Raw genomic sequence first — 16,473 nt, forward strand, 5'->3', positions numbered from 1 at the left:
CATGCATCTAGCTTTTCATATATTTGTACACAACTATGGAATGAATTGCCGACCACCTTGAGAACAACACATGACCTGATGACCTTCTGGAAGTTACTAAAGACCTACTTGTTCAAAAAGACGTACAAAAAAGATCCCCCATAAGAAACTGACACCTAAACTTCACCAGATACATTTGTAATGGACCGTTTCTAATTTGTTTACTTTAACTTACACCCTAATTACTGATTATTATATCTTGTCCTGATATCATTGTGTTATGTTTTATCTATTTTCCACTTCTTATTATACATAATTTTCCTTGCACCTTATCTGCAACAATGCTGAAATTCTCACTCCGTTAATATGGTTTTGCACCTTATCTGTTATCTATATTCTGATTTTCTTATTCCATCAATGTGATTGTTGTTGTATTATAGGTGGGAAAATGTGGGATATAAATGCAGCAAATAAATAAATAAAATACTTGTCCAAGATAGTACAAGTCTCAGAATTCTCAGTGAATTGGGATTTTAAAAAAGAAAAAAAAAGCCTGGTTAGGCTTATGCTCATGGATTAGCAAATATATAGGGGAAAATATATAAACATAACAATGGCACTCGCAAAACTTTTCACATCACATTCCAGACAAATTAAAATGGTATGGTAGCAGTATTAGACCACTTTTAAAGGTAATACATAGAATTAAAACAAAACATAGAAAAGAAAATATGATGCTACCTTTTTTTATTGGACTCACTACATTTTTTACTAGCTTTTGAAGGTAACCCTTCTTGTGCCAGAACTGGTGGTGGGAGGTGGGGCTGGTGGTTGGGAGGCGGGGATAGTGCTGGGCAGACTTATACGGTCTGTGCCCTGAAAAGGGCAGGTACAAATCAAGGTAAGGTATACACAAAATGTAGCACATATGAGTTTATCTTGTTGGGCAGACTGGATGGACCATGCAGGTCTTTTTCTGCCGTCATCTACTATGTTACTATATTCTTTCGATCACAAATAATCTTTGCTACATGTATTGGCTATGCTGCTGAAGAGTAACCTAAACCTAATCAACTTGCACATGAGAAGACTCTTTCTTAGCTTCCAAAAGTTTTATTACAATTACTATAGGTAAACAATGAATTCACCATAAGTCACAAGAGAACTGTACAGACTATGCATCAGTGATGAGCCTTTCTGAAGATATCTGTGTTGAATATGTCAAAAGATAATGCTACTTACAGTGATCCAAGGAGAAATGTTCCAGTGATCCAGCTTAGAACCTCTGACTCTAGAATGAATATTTTAAAACATAATAAAGAGCAAACAAGGATATGAAAAAATTATTAAGAAAAAATCAGCTATATCAAATATCCGGTGTATGTATTCCTAAATGGTTTGACATGGGAGTCCTGGATAAGGATTTTGTCTTATTTTTTCCAGTCAAACACCGCGGTACCCTGAGGCAGTACTTTGAAACTTTGGCCGGAGTTGGGCCGTGGTTGGTGTCTATTGACTGTTTAAAGCTAAGTATCGATTAGAGAATTTTCACACGATATATAAAAGTTTTTTTGAGCATAATAGCTACATTTAAAAGATTTTTGAGCATATTCAGCCATACTTAAAGAGGTTTTTGCCCATGATGATTTAGGGGACCTCCTATGTTGATATAATCAACGATAGAGTGCTCCTCTAGATTTTGAGGCTTTTCCTCTAATTTAAGAATACATACACCGGATATTTGATATAGCTGATTTTTTCTTAATAATTTTTTCTAGAATGAATATATCTAACATGGAGGAGCCAATAGCTTAACCGCAATGACTAGGGGTGAGGGGTTTCTCTAGGGATGGCAAATAAGGGTAAAGGTTACAATCTGTGACTAGAGGGAATGGGTCACATACAGTATTCATTGTCCATGAGATCAAAGGATATATGACCCTTGCAGACAACCGAGTTATTCAGGACAACACAGGTCACAGGACATCAATATAAGACAAATAGATCACATGTTGGCAGTGTAATATACAAACATAACCTGTAAGGAAAAAAAAAGAGCAGAACAGAAATCTATTAAAACAAATTGGTATTAAGAAATGAACACGGACTGGTATCATACAACCGTGTAAAACACTAACACAGATACATAACATTACTAACTACGAACAGATGGCTAATATTACTAGCTACTCTATAACACAAAGTAACTGGATCATATAGCAAAGACTTTACCTACCCTGCCTCACACATTGTTCCACTATAGGACATTTTACAACAGCTATTTTTATTACATTCTGTCTTCTGCTTGATGGAGAGTACAGAGGCAATCTGCACTGTCACACACAGCAGATGTTGTCAATCCCACTGCAACAGAATAGACATGCATGAAGAAAAGCCTGTTGAATCTCTGAGGGCGACAGACTGGGGCAAACCTACACAACAGCTGAGCTCAGATCTCAGGGACTAACTTCTGTTTTATAATTGTCTGCCAAAGCCAAAATTAACAGATAGAAAGAAAATGACATTTATACTTGTACTTAAAAATTATTAACAATGCTAAAACACCTATTACACAAACAATGCAACTTCACTTACAAGTCTTCTTCCAACACAAGGAAAAATGTAATGGATTAAAAGTACAGCTATCGGATTAATTGGCAGCTGAAAATACATGGTCAACCCTATCTCCATCTCACTGCTTTTACATGCTTCTAAATGAGAACAGCTGGAAATCATTCCGAATTATAGTCTTTGCTACTTAATATTATTATTGCTACTTATTTTGTGTGCATAACTTCAGTTGGGTTCCTTACTGCTCGTCTTTTTTTTTTGTTACATTTGTACCCTGTGCTTTCCCACTCATGGCAGGCTCAATGTGGCTTACATATTGTATACAGGTACTTATTTGTACCTGGGGCAATGGAGGGTTAAGTGACTTGCCCAAAGTCACAAGGAGCTGCCTGTGCCTGAAGTGGGAATTGAACTCAGTTCCTCAGGAACAAAGTCCACTACCCTAACCACTAGGCCACTCCTCCTCTTCCAGATTTATTGACACTGGGCACTCTTCTATTTATACAGTGGGTACAGAGGTAGAATGTTCATATCCACTTAATACCTGGAACACTGTCAATCAATAAGTTTGTATGAATAACTATGTAAGTACCTAGCCACCAGATTCTATATATGGCACCGATCCAAGTTGTGTACACAACTAGGTTGGCTAACGAGTCAATTAGTGCCAATAATTGGGTGCTAATTGGCACTGATTTGGATTTGCATGCATATTTTGCTATGTACTATTCTATAACAATGTGCTCCCAACTCCCATAGCACGCAAACCAAAAGGGACATGGCCATGGGAGGTGAATGGGCAGGTCAGGAGCATTCCTAAAATTTGTGAGCAGTGTTATAGAATGCCAGGGATGTGTGCCCGATTTGGGTGCCAAGAATTATACCTGATTTAGCAGGTGTAAGCCCTGGCTTCCAAATTTGGGCACTGAAATCAGCAGTCAATGATATTCTTATTGGATGCTTATCTTTGAGTACCCGTTATAGATTAGCATTGAGTGCTACATTTTTTTTTATCGCCGCAAATTTTTTGAGTGCCATTTGCTCAATCTATCCTATTTCTTTATAAGCTAGGTCCTCAGTAGGCACCTATTAGTGCCTCCTTATAAAATTACCCTTTTAGGGGAAAATTCTATAAATGGCGCAAAAAATTAGGCATTGATAACATTTTGGTGAAAGGGCACTCTGGGATAACTATAGAATAGGTTGTGTGCCAAATTCGATGCTCAACTTTGGATGTGAGGAGTTATGCCAGCTGAAACCTGGTGCACAAGTTGGGTGCATTTCCCTGCTATTTGAACGCCCCTGACCCGCCCATGCCCATCCTATGGCCACATCCCCTATTGAGCTGCATACAATACATTTTAGGCGCCCTTTGTTACAGAATAGCATGCAGTCAGATTGGCGTCCAAATCATAATTAGTGCCAATTAAATGCTTAACCACAATAATTAAATCAATCATCAGAGCCCATTAACTAATTAGTTTGGGTGCCGATCTGGGATCCATGCCCAAATTTGGGCAACCATTATAGAATTTGGAAGTTTTTTTCTACATCTTGTTGCTGTGAGTTTCATTTTTGATCTGCTTTTTCATAGTTCTGTGTTTGGTCTAACTGTTTAGGGTTTTCATCACTCTCCATATCATAACAGGGGACAATTCTATAAAATTGACACTAATATTTAAGAGCATAAATGTTTAGAATACTAGCATGTATTTGCATACATGCAAAATTTCCACCAAAGCACTATTCTGTAAATGTGTGCATATCTTACATAGCAAATACTTGCAAGAGGGGCATACATGGGTGAAGCCTGAGTGGGACTCACACATGCATACCTTATAGAATAATATAGGATACATGCATATGTGCTTGGGAGGTTTTGCAGTCTATCAGCCTACTCCTCCCAGCATCCTCCAGGTTCACTTTAATCAACTCAGGCCTCCACTCCTTCTACCCCACACTCCCTCCGGCCATTTGCAAAGCACTAGGAAGGTTTTGTAGTCCATCCACGTATTCCTCCCAGCATCCTCCAGGGTGACTCCCAGATCCATTCCAATCCACTTGGTCCACCGCTTCTGCTATCCTGTGCTCCTTCTGGCCACTTTTCAGATGGTATGCACCTAACAATGTGTATCATATTATATTTCCACAGGTTTGTATCTTCCCTTCTCCTTCTGTTGCCTATGACTCCATTACAAGTTCTCTTCCTGATGCTAGCTCCCCCCAACCTTCTTCCCCATCTCAAAGTACTACGTACCTCAAGACCACATTTCCTATTTTCTACCATCCATTTTGTCTTCTACCCTAGCCTTAGCTCTCAAGCTTCAGCATTTTCTTCCTTTCATTCAGCCATCTTCATTTTGTCTGAGCACATCTCATCTTTGTCACTGTTATCATGCCTCCTTTCTCTTCTCTTCTCTTCTCTGTACTCTACTAGTCTCTCAATTTCTGCGCATACTATGGTCAAGACAGTCATGACACAAGATTAATCTTGAGTTCTCTACCAAATTACCTCCATTTGCCCTTCTTCCACTTCATTCTCACATCCTTCCTTCAACCCCTGCCACCCTTTCTTCCTTTTCTGAAAACACATCTTTTCTCCTCCTCCAAACTAATTACCTGATCCCATTCCCACCCATCTACTCAACTCTATCTCCCCTACTGTCATTCTTTTCATCTATCCATTTGTATTTTGGACCATTAGAACCTGCAATTAATACATTTGGATACCATCCATTTTTTATGCAAATGATTTGCAGGTGTTTTTATTCATCAATAGACTACAGTGGATGCCTTAAAATCATCAGTACAGGAATGTTTGATAGCAGTGGTTTTACATTCTATGCAACGGAATGTGACTAAAACAGTAATTTTATAGGTAGGATCATTGGATCAACCAGTGGAATTTTCTTCATTTTCTTGTTTTTCATGTGGTTTTTCTTGGTTTGAAGGAAGGTTAGGAAGGTGAAGTCTTTGGGAGTTTTCTTAGATTCTGCTCTTACCTTGCATTTGCAGGTGGATGAGGTGGTTTTGTGCACTGTGGGTAAAATTGAAGATGGCCAGATAGGGTCGCTCTTTGTTATGGCCATAAGTGTTGTTTTCACATGGATCTGCCATTTGTGTCCCATTTTGGCACCTTGCATCTGTTATAATGATTTTTTGTACCAAAAATTTGGCATGGAAGTAGTGCCTCCGTGTATAGAATTTCCTCCTTGATGCCTAGATTTCTAAAGTAATTAATTGAGCCTTTTTACAATTGTGAGTGATTTTTCAATTAAGATCTTACTGCAGTCAGGACTGTCATCCAATATTTGCTGATATCAAGAACTGATTATAGCAATGTGGTGAATGTTAGATTTCTGGGAACAGTGATTGTTTGCAACTTTTGCAGAATACAGTGTCTAGGATAAGGTACTTGAGGTTTAGGGATCATGTGTTGTTTGTTTTGAATGAGCTCTGAATTATAAGTGAAGTTCAGGGGAATATCCTGCTTTCTTTATTAAAGGAAGGTTACTTGCAATGTACTGGGAATAACCTCTCTGTAAGGTTAGAGATTCGACTAAATTTTTCATAGGGAGGTAAAAACTTTTTAACAAGACTTTGAGGAAGGAAATGTTGGATGTAGTTGGAAAGAAAACAGCTTCTGTAAGACTGGGGTATGATGATTTATGAGGGGTTTATTATATTTGTAATTTTATATGGATCAGTGATTGAATTTTATTTATATTTTTCTGTTAGTGAGCAGATTTGGTAAAGATGATAAATAAGTATGAATGAATGAATGAAATAGTGAGATTAATACTGGTCTGTCTGGCCAAAGATGCCCTATTTTTTTCAGTGGAAAAAATGACAACTAAAATTAAAACTTGCTTTAGAAATCTATGAATAGTTTGTAACAAATGCATTTCTAACCTACAGAGTATGTCACTTTTTCATATTACTAACAAAGTTCAATAATGTTCACCAGAAAAACTGTATTGGTTTTCTTGGAACAAAATAGCCTCTGTTCTTCAAAGAAAATAAAGCCAATGAGACTATCACATTTGGACGAGGTATTCAGACTGTGAGTAGATCAGCCTTGACAGTCTAAATTCCCAATAATATTCAGAAAAATGGATGCACCATTCGCAAAGGAATTTTATCCATATTACCATGAAGAAAAGTAATATGCTGTAAGCGTTTGTCACAGATTTCAAAAATCGTTTGTAGTAAATAATACTTCCAAGTAGGCTTCTATTTAACTCTTCACTTGCACTGATTCCTGTTTCCCTGTGCTATTAAGGTTCCAAATGCACTACTGGACAATGCAGATAGGGATTTTCTTTTCATTATCTGAATATATGCACGGCAGATAAGGCACCTTGTTCCTCCATCCTTCCTCCTGAGACTTCCCATGCACCCCTGAACTCATGCAGCCTGAGACCGATGCCAGAAAGGTTTCTACTAGGAATAGTGAGGTTGTGGGCAGCCCTTTAGGGAAGGAATAAATGAGGTTGTTTAAGCAGATTCTGTATAGGTCACTGAAAATTGGGTTTGGATCCCAGATCTTTGTGTAAACTAATTAGTTAATTAGGTACTATCAACTATTGGAGTTAAGAAGCACTTAATTGGCAGCAATTAGGAGTTGTGCACAGATCTGCCCTACACCCTATAACATGTGCACCTAAATTTATAGGGGCCAATGTTGAGCCCACGGGAGGCAGGCCAGCTGACTCCCACGATTGGCGCTGAGCTTGGATATTCAATCTCAGGACCATTTCCAGTGACCAGCATTGAATATCCGGTTTCTTTTTGGCCAGTTTAAACGTATTAAACTAATTAGGGGATAAACTACCAACCTACCAGAGTGCCAGTAATATTCACTCACTACAAAAACTCCAGTGCTACAAATGTTTTCTCAAATACCTCTTTTATTACTTCTGTGTGAATTCACACAGAGGCAAAAATCCATATGTTATAAAATCATATCTTAACCTCTTTCATACACCATTCACCCATCTATCCTAACACTTTGATTTCAATGTCATCTTAGCATAATAACATAAGTTTACAGATCATGCACTTATAATTCAACTTAACATAGACATATCATTTCATGCAGTATAAAGCTGTTGGTAAAAAAACACCAAAGTAAACTGGCGTCAAACTGTGTATGCTACAGCATTATTGACGCCCGTCCATGGTAGAATCACAAATAATGGCATTGATCCCAGGTATTTCTCAGTCAATATCACCATACAGCAGCTGCGGACTAGTTGACCTCTACGCTTAAACCAGGATCCGCTGCCAATTTAACTGGCACTTCACCGGTTATACTTCATTGCACACGTGTAGACAATGGGTGAATCAATATCAGACCACCTTCAAGACAGAAATACTGCTCCTGCTCCGAACGGTTCAGTTTAAACATAACCAGCCAAGTCAATATTTAGCGCTGGCCGGTTATATTTATAGCAGCCAAAGATAGACCTGCTATTTGGGAGGCCCGATTTGGTCACCAAACTTATCCGGTTATGTGCTGAATATTCTCGGCTTGCCAGCTATATCATGTGATATAGCTGGTTAGCTGCTACGCACTAACCCCTGGATTCTATATAGTATGGCTAGCGTTCTTTGTCGAAATCTAAGCAGATTCTATAACAATGCTCGTAACTTGATTGGCTTAACAAGCTAATCGGCATTGATAACAGCACTTAACAAGTAATAATGAGCACTAATTAGCAATAACTAAAATTTACACACATGCTAAGTGTATTCTGTAATGCACTGTGCCTAACTTCTGGCACGCGCAGGTAAAAAGGGGCATGGTTATGGACAGGGAAATGGGCATTTTGTGGGCATTCTGAAATTTGCACATATAGTTATAGAATATGGCCCAGTGCACCTAAATCCAGGCGCTGGGATTTACACCATGTTTTCATTGGCATAAATGGACGTCTTTTCTCCAAGCTGAAGAGCCCTAGCCACTTTAGCCTTTCCTCATAGGGAAGTCATCCCATCCCCTTTATCATTTTTGCCGCCCTTCTCTATATCTTTTCTAATTCCTTGTACTCCTTTAGTCACTAAACCAGCTAGAACAAATGTAAAAACCACGTTGCTGGCTTGTTAGGTTTAGTGCATCTGGACCTCAGGCCTTTTTGTTCATGGCCATGTCAAAAAGCTCTCCTTGCAGTGCCTCGGGTTTTATTTTTTGTTTTTACCTTTGCTGACCGCTTCCTCTTCAGTCTCTCACTGCTACCCTCAATGGAGACTGCAGGAAAGTTTAAAACAAATATTAGCAAGCCACAATCTTTCCCTTAGTAGTGGGGCAGGGGTCACTCTGGACCGCAAGGTCAGCAGAATTGAGACCATCACTCCAACCCCATCACCTCCTCTGATTCTGCTTGACTTCTGCCCAGCACAGCCATGAGGTAGCAGTGATTCAGTAAGCAAACAGTGCATGTAAACAAAAAGGGGGAAAAGTAGCACTGTTCTTCAAAGTCTGCTCAGCCAGCTGTACTGAAAACAAATCCACAGTGACCCTGCTTCAGTAATGCTACTGTGAAGTCAGCCTCCAAAGCTTTCCTGAAACATAAAACTCCCCCTCCTCTTTCAGGAGGGAATCCCCTCTCCCACATGGCAGAAATCCAGTTTGGATAACAATACAAACGTGCCTCTGTGGTTCCTGCTCAAATTCATGCTAATTTTACATTAATACAACTCCTAAGTGCTTTGACCAAGACAATTTTACAAGCTTCAGAGACTGCTCCATCTCCACAGTAACAGTCTGTTCTCACAAAGCAAATCCAAATGAATCTGTCTAGTCTCATCCTCAATCCCCTCAATCTGCTTCTTGCTGGCCTCCCACTTAGTCACCTCTCCCCTCTCCAATCAGTTCAAAACTCTGCTGCCCATCTTGTCTTCCGCCAGGGTCGCTTTACTCATACTACCCCTCTCCTCAAGTTGCTTCACTGGCTCCCTATCCGTTTTCGCATCCTGTTCAAACTTCTTCTACTAACCTATAATTGTACTCACTCTGCTGCTCCCCAGTATCTCTCCACACTCGTCCTTCCCTATACCCCTTCCCGTGCACTCCGCTCCATGGATAAATCCTTCTTATCTGTTCCCGTCTCCACTACTGCCAACTCCAGACTTCGCGCCTTCTGTCTCGCTGCACCCTACGCCTGGAATAAACTTCCTGAGCCCCTACGTCTTGCCCCATCCTTGGCCACCTTTAAATCTAGACTGAAAGCCCACCTCTTTAACATTGCTTTTGACTCGTAACCACTCGCCTCCACCTACCCTCCTCTCTTCCTTCCCGTACACATTAATTGATTTGATTACTTTATTTTTTGTCTATTAGATTGTAAGCTCTTTGAGCAGGGACTGTCTTTCTTCTATGTTTGTGCAGCGCTGCTTATGCCTTGTAGCGCTATAGAAATGCTAAATAGTAGTAGTAGTTTCTCCAGTTATTTTGCTTAAATAAAGAAAACCATGGTTAGAATATAATCAACAACAAGGTGTTGTTTCACTCATTACCTTCTATAGAGATGTACCAAATCATTTTTTCCAAACATATACAAGGAGGGAAAGAGAATGAAACCAACTGCCATTCATACTTAGGACCCAAAAAGATATCTTTTTTTTTCTAAACAATTGAAGAGTGATCTATTTTGGTTAGTATGTGGGGCTTCCTGGGATTAGACTGCAGTGAACAATGTGTAAAAAAAAAAAAAAAAAAGACCTTATGCATGTTTTAATTTATGTAGTAATGTTTTGGATATCATTGTTTTTTGTGTTCCGTGTTTTACTGTTTTATATTTTTTTGTGATATGATTATGTATGGAAAAAGTCGGATTAAAAGTAATAAACTATAAAACATTTGGCCCAGTCCATTTACTGTGGTGAATAGCAGTCATCTGAAAACAATGACAGGCCAGCCACTGAATGTCTTTGCTAACCAGCCATTCACTAACCCGCTAGGTAGTAGCAGTCCGGTAGTAGAGTTCAGGGTGAACCAGCACTTGGCCAGTTAGCAGCAATATTCAGCCTGCTTGGAAAAATTGCCCGAAAGACAACTAAAACTATAGAATGTGCATAATTCAGCCATACAGTAGTCTTCATAGTCAATTTTTCATGTTACCATAAGACTATATGCAGAAGGCAGTTGCTGTCCTCTGTATCACACTCCATACAAATAGGACTCAAGTCTATAAATGGCGCCCAAATTTGGGATGCTGATAATTAGTTCTAAGAGTTATTCTATAAACGACACTCAAGAGTTGGGCATCTTTTATTTATTTACTAGTAAACAGGGCCCCTTTTCCGAGAGAAATGAAACGGGCGCTAGCAAGGTTTTCCTCGGAGTGTGTATGTTTGAGAGAGTGTGTGTGATAGTGACTGTGTGCGAGAGAGAGAGAGTGAATGTGTGTGTGTGACAGAGAGTGAGTGAATCTGGGCGCGAGTGTGTGTGAGAGCACTGTGTTTCACACAGATACACTGTGTGTGTGAGAGAGAGAGAGACAGACAGACAGACAGACAAACAGTGAGTGTGAGAGTGTGTTTGTGTGACAGAGATACCTTCCTCTCCCTCTGTGGTGTCAGCAGCCCCTGCTGTGGTGTGAAGAGCAAATATGGTTTGCAGGGCAGTTGGGAAAGCAAAAGTGAAATGTGGTCAGCCTGTAAATCCCAGCATGGTAAAAGCGCAGGTTTTGAACCTGGTGATTCTGCAGCTGTTGATGCCTGTGCAAGGGGCTACTTTGGCATTCATCTTCCTTATGCAGCTGTTAGAGGGGGTGGAGTTGCATCATTTTTGTGCTGTACTGTGTAGATCAGGTGTTGTAGCGTCAAGGATCTTTGGATCAGTAAAGCCCTGCAGCCTCGGTTAGCATCCTGGTGTAGCCACTTTGATATTGCTTTACACAGTATTTCGTGCAGTGGCTGTGCTGTGGCAGCACTCCCAGCAGTTTCCCGTTCCGTTTGTATGCGGCGAGGTGGGGGGGGGGACCGTCACAGCTGGGTGCGCCTGGCAGTTGAGAAGCGATCCGTCGATCGCGTTTCCTGGAGTGCTCCGCCCTCACCGTCATGACGTTGTGACGCGAGGGCGGACCAGCTCCATGGATCGCGTTGCCTGCTTTCCTGGATGGCTCCGCCGTCGTCGATCGCATTTCCTGGTTTGCTGGAGTGCTCCGCCCTCGTCGTCATCACGTTGTGACGCGAGGGCGGGGCACACAGTAATGGGCAAAAAGTGGTCTCGACGCCTCAACTTCCAGTTGGAGGCTTCATTTAGAACGTTGGGGTTGCGAATTATATCCGGAAGGGGCGTGGTCGAGGGCGGGTCTATGAGTGACAGTGAGTGGTGCTTGAGTGAGAGTGAGTGTTGCTGACAGCCTAGCCTTCAGTGTTTCCCTCCCACAGAGTGAGCTTCAGAATGTTGCAGGTGAGAATTATTTATATAGATTTTCAGCACTTGATATACCGCATATAATCCATGAGGTGACTATATGGTTTACAATTTTTTATCAAGCTTGAAACAGTAGAGCAAAGAAAAGATCTTCTCACAGATGGTGTCCAAAATAGCCTTTATTAAAGGCTCTTTTAAAACATAAGATCTTTTCTTTGCTCTACTGTTTCAAGCTTGGTGCTTTTTACTCAAGTGGAGCTATTTGCCTTCTGTTTTTGGACTTTTACAATTTTTTATTATAGGTACTTGCACTGTCCCTAATGGGCTCACAATCTAAATAGTATATTGTACTTGGGGCAATGGAGGGCTAAGTGACTTGCCCAGGATCACAAGGAGCTGCAGAAGGAATTGAACCTGGTTTTCCAGGATCTCAACCCAGTGCCAACCATCAGGCAGCATCAGGAATTGAACTCTGTTCTCCAGGTCTTCAACCCGCTGCACTATTAGGTCATTTATTGAATAGTGTTTGGTTCTGGGAGCCACACTCAATTTTGGGTGCAAGGATTTACACCAACTAAAACCTGATATAAATTCTCATGCCTAAATTAGATGTGAATCCCCCATATTCAGCAAAACTGCATGCAAATTTCAGTAATGCACCAATCCCCCATGCCCCTCCCATGGCTGCACCTCCATTCCCCAGCACCTAAAGATGTGCGTGCACATTTTCATTAATGCCAATTAGCACTGATAATTATTAGTGCCCAATTATCACTGCTAATTATCAATTAAATTGCATGTGTGAATTGGGTGTGCACCTAGATTTTAGCAGCCATATATAGAATCTAGCCCAAAATGTTTTTGTTAATGATTAGCAGTTTACCCAAAGAAGCATAAGCATTGAAAGAGCCAATTTGCACAAACTTAAATTGGAGCCGAATAGCCATTTTCATCCAAATGTACTTCCTGAATTTCACAGTTTTCAGTTGGTGCAGCAGCATAAATGTAGAAATAAAACACCAGTGTTATGGTTTGAGTATTGTGTTCAATTCTGGTCACCGCATCTCAAGAAAGATATAATGGAATTGGAAAAGATGCAGCGAAGGGCGACTAAAATGATAGCGGGGATGGGACGACTTCCCTATGAAGAAAGACTAAGGTGGCTAGGGCTTTTCAGCTTGGAGAAGAGACGGCTGAGGGGAGATCTGATAGAGGTATATAAAACATTGAGTGGAGTGGAACAGGTGGATGTGAAGCATCTGTTCACGCTTTCCAAAAATACTAGAACTGGGGGGCATGCGATGAAACTACAGTGTAGTAAATTTAAAACAAATTGGAGAAAAATTTTCTTCACCCAACACGCAATTAAACCTGGAATTCGTTGCCAGAGAACGTGGTGAAGGCGGTTAGCTTGGCAGAGTTTAAAAAGGGGTTAGTTTCCTAAAGGACAAGTCCATAAACCGCTACTAAATTGACTTGGGAAAAATCCACAATTCCAGGAATAACATGTATAGAATGTTTGTACATTTTGGAAGCTTGCCAGGTGCCCTTGGCCTGGATTGGCCGCTGTCGTGGACAGGATGCTGGGCTCGATGGATCCTTGGTCTTTTCCCAGTGTGGCATTACTTATGTGCTTCTGATTTTTTTGTTGTTGTTTAGACACAATTGCATTGATATATTTGTTTATGCTAAATTTGTAAAGCAATTCTGCACTAACAAAATTAGTTCTTGTTTCTATGCCATAATTCACCATGTTGGGCACGCCCAAAATTAGGCACCAGGGAGATCCACACCGAACTAGTATTCTGCAAAGGGTGCGTGACCTTTAAAGTATATTAGCTTAGCATGGATCTTGCTCCTAACTTTGGCACAACAATTATGCCTGAACCTGGTGTAAATGCTGGCACCTAACACATGCAGTTGTGCGTGCTAATCACATTCTGGACTGACTCCATCCTGTTTATACCTTTCTGTAGGCGCGGTCTCCAGAATTGCACAGACTACTCTACATGGGACTTCACCAGAGAATTATACAAGGGCACCATCACCTCTTTCTTCCTGCTGGTCATCTCTCTCCTTAAGCACCCAAGTATCCTTCTAGCTTTGACCGTCGCTTTTTCTACCTGTTTGGCCACTTTAAGGTCATCAGACACAATCACCCCCCAAGTTCACACTCTTCCTTTGTACACAGAAGCACTTCACCCCCCCTATCCCCCGGATTCTTATTTTTTATTATTTTATGTTGATTGAATTTAAATATTACACAAGGAAAACACTTGGTACAGAAATAGAATACTCTAAAAAAAAAAAAAAAAAAGAGAGAGAAAAAGAAAAAACAAATCTCAATAAAAATATGTATACAATGACCCATAACAGTCCACTAAGCGTGGGAGATCCAAGGCACAATACCAAGCCATTGCAGAATAATAATCAGAATATACATACACTATACAAAGCACAAAATTCCTTCATATCAAGGTATACATGTCACAGTAGGTAGTCTCATGGTTACTGAAGATGACTGGGGGAGAGGCAGATCAGCCACAAAACATGGAGGAACATTCTGTCCCTACGACCATCGTGTACACGAATCAAGGAGTAGGGTGGGCTGGCTCTTCCAAAGAACACCAGGGAGACACCAGAGTACTTGTATGTAAAAGTTTATTGAAGTCACACCAGAAGACTTAGAAGACTTGACACAGCAGCTGAAGATGACATCCTCTTAGATGACAAAAAGGCACTTAGATGAACTGGCTCATAAAAAAATATATCTGACTGCAACCTGATAACACATTTACATGGGACACTGAACCAAAATATCCCACCAAGTTGTAATACCCTAGATCTCATCTCAAGGAACAAATTTTTGTCTTTTCTGAGTTATATGGCCACATCTGGAAATACTCAAACCAAGCCATTCAGAAATTTTTCCTCTCATTTTCTAAGAAATAGATGCAACACCCAAGCTCTATCAGGCTCAAGTGCAAAATTTGCTATCAGCATTGCTGGAACTGCTTCTTGGTCATCTCCTGTAATAATCTGAGTCACATTAAGTTCATCAAAGGAAACATCTGTCCCTACTAATGGCAAATAATATGCCTTTACTATTGGAGAACATGACTGCTCCAGTATTTTCAAAGAAACATATCCCGGATTCTATATATAGCACCCTTGAATGCTGAAATTCAATCCACATGTAAACTAATTAACAAGCCATTAACTAGCAATAAACTAATGTCAATCAATTATTGCAGTTAATTGGCAATAATTAGATTTTGCACATGCATCTTCCTGCACACTATTCTATAACCCTGTGCGCTTAATTCCCCTAGCATTCAACTCAAAAGGGGGCATGGACAGGAGTGTGGTAGGGGCATTCCAAATATTTGCATGTGGATTTATAGACTACTGCTATTTCTGCGCTCAAATGCTAAGAGTTGGGTGCCAGCATTTACACCAGGTTTAATCTGGTGTAAATACTAGTGCCAAAATTTGGACGTGGAAATGGGCTCTAAAGCACTATTCTATAAAGAACACTCTGTACCTATTTTATCCAGTGGCCAAATTTCAGCACCTGGTCCTATGTGCATATAAGGGTAAATATTTTAAATGGCACCAAAAGACTGGCACTGAAATATACAGAGTTTAGCACTATTATAGAAACGGCGCTCAAAGGGGCCCTTTTACTAAACGGTTGGCATGCGACAATGGGCTTGCCATGCACCAATCTATAACTATCACTGGGCTACCGCAGGAGCCCGGCGGTGGTTCCCATCCCCGGCACGTGCAATGTCTGGCACTACAAAAATATTTTCTATTTTTGTAGCATCGGTGCTTAGTCAGCGGCAATTGCTGCCTGGTTACTGTTGGGATAGAGTGGGAACCCTTACCACCACCTCAATGGGTGGTGTTAACTGCTCCCCCCTTGAAATGGCCACATGGTAAGTGGTTCACTTACCGCATGGCCATTTCTTGTCAAGAAAAAAAGACAGCTTTTTATCCATTGCGGTAAAAGGAGGCTTCAGCTCGCATGAAAAACATGTACTAACACTAGAGCAGGCCCGCTTTTATCGTAGCATAGCAAAAGTTCTCCAAAGTTTGGCACCGTTTATAGAATAGTGCTTAGCACTGAGATCTGCAACTACTTTTAGGTGCAACATAAATAAGGAACGGTTCTCCCGTGGTCTATAATAACAAGCCTAAATTGCAGGAATGTCCCTGATTCGCCCATTTCTCATGCCCCCTTTTTTGATCTGCATGCAAATTTACACACAGTTTTTAAATAGTGCAATTAGCACTGATAATTGTTAGGGCCTAATCAGCTCTAATGGGACTCATTATTCACGTAAACTGCATGCACAAATTGGACACATGCCCAAATTTGAGCATGCATTTTGAAGCACCATTTATAGATTCCAGGGAATAGGGCATACTATTCCACAATAGTATACACGATTATTGGCATTCATTTCAAACGACAGCCCAACCCTAGTATGCATTTGCCAGGGAACCTATTCACTCACCACAGTGTGCTGCGGCGG

Source organism: Microcaecilia unicolor, chromosome 10 (assembly GCF_901765095.1).
Source record: "Microcaecilia unicolor chromosome 10, aMicUni1.1, whole genome shotgun sequence".
NCBI lineage: Eukaryota > Metazoa > Chordata > Amphibia > Gymnophiona > Siphonopidae > Microcaecilia > Microcaecilia unicolor.